Genomic DNA, 991 nt, shown 5'->3' on the forward strand with positions numbered 1-991 from the left:
TATCAGTTTCGCGCCAGAGCATTTAACCGATAGATCATTGAACTGGCCGGCATCTAATGGTGTTAATGTCTAACTTCAACCAATCCACGAAGATTGAGCAACCGTTTACCAATTGTCTTCAGTGAGTTGTTATCTCACAACAGACATGGTTTGAACTCCACTGGTCACTGCTTCTCACTAGAACTCCTGGATGTAGTTCTCGAAGTCAGTCACTAGTGAGCATATGATTATATTAATTATCAGAGGGGGTTTTGTGGAGATTTATTATTCAGAGAAATTATTAGAAAGGGGGGTTCATGGAGATCGTGTTGATTTTAGTGAAGATGAATTCATGAGTAAATGTAAGGTAGTCAACTATTGAGGAAGTGTAATCACTGGACGGCTGTTTTATCATAGTATGAGACTTTTCAGCAATTCTGATCCACGATCCTGCAAGCGGGATTCAAACCCAGGAGCTTCGATCTCTCTTTGGGACGCTTAACCTGTACACCGCTTAGCCTTCATCCGACGGTGTTAATATCTAACTTCCATCGATTGATGATCTTGTGTAATCATTCATCCATTGTCTGAAGTAGATATCTGTTCTACCATACACTGCTTGGACTCCACTGGTCATAGTCCAGTGCTTCTAAGTTTTCAATGGTGATCTAGCTTACATTGACTAGTGAATTCATTTATTCAGAGCTAGTCTCAATTCATCTTTCATATCTATCTGTTCATCTATAATTTTTACCTTCTTTCATGTAACAAGTAATATCAGTTTCTTGATTAATCACAGAATAACAGAAATTTTAAGCATCACTTGAAAATTATTGGATAATCCATTTATCAAAAGGAGATTTTGTGAAAATTTTAGTAATTTTATATAGTTGAGATCATGTGTCAATTGAAGCTAGACCACTATGGAAAACCTGGAAGCACTGGACGGCCGTTTTGTCCTACTGTGGGATTCCTCAGCCAGTGCACATTCACGGTCCCGACTCGCGAGATC

Source organism: Schistosoma mansoni, chromosome 6, assembly GCF_000237925.1.
Source record: "Schistosoma mansoni strain Puerto Rico chromosome 6, complete genome".
Classification (NCBI taxonomy): Eukaryota; Metazoa; Platyhelminthes; class Trematoda; order Strigeidida; family Schistosomatidae; genus Schistosoma; species Schistosoma mansoni.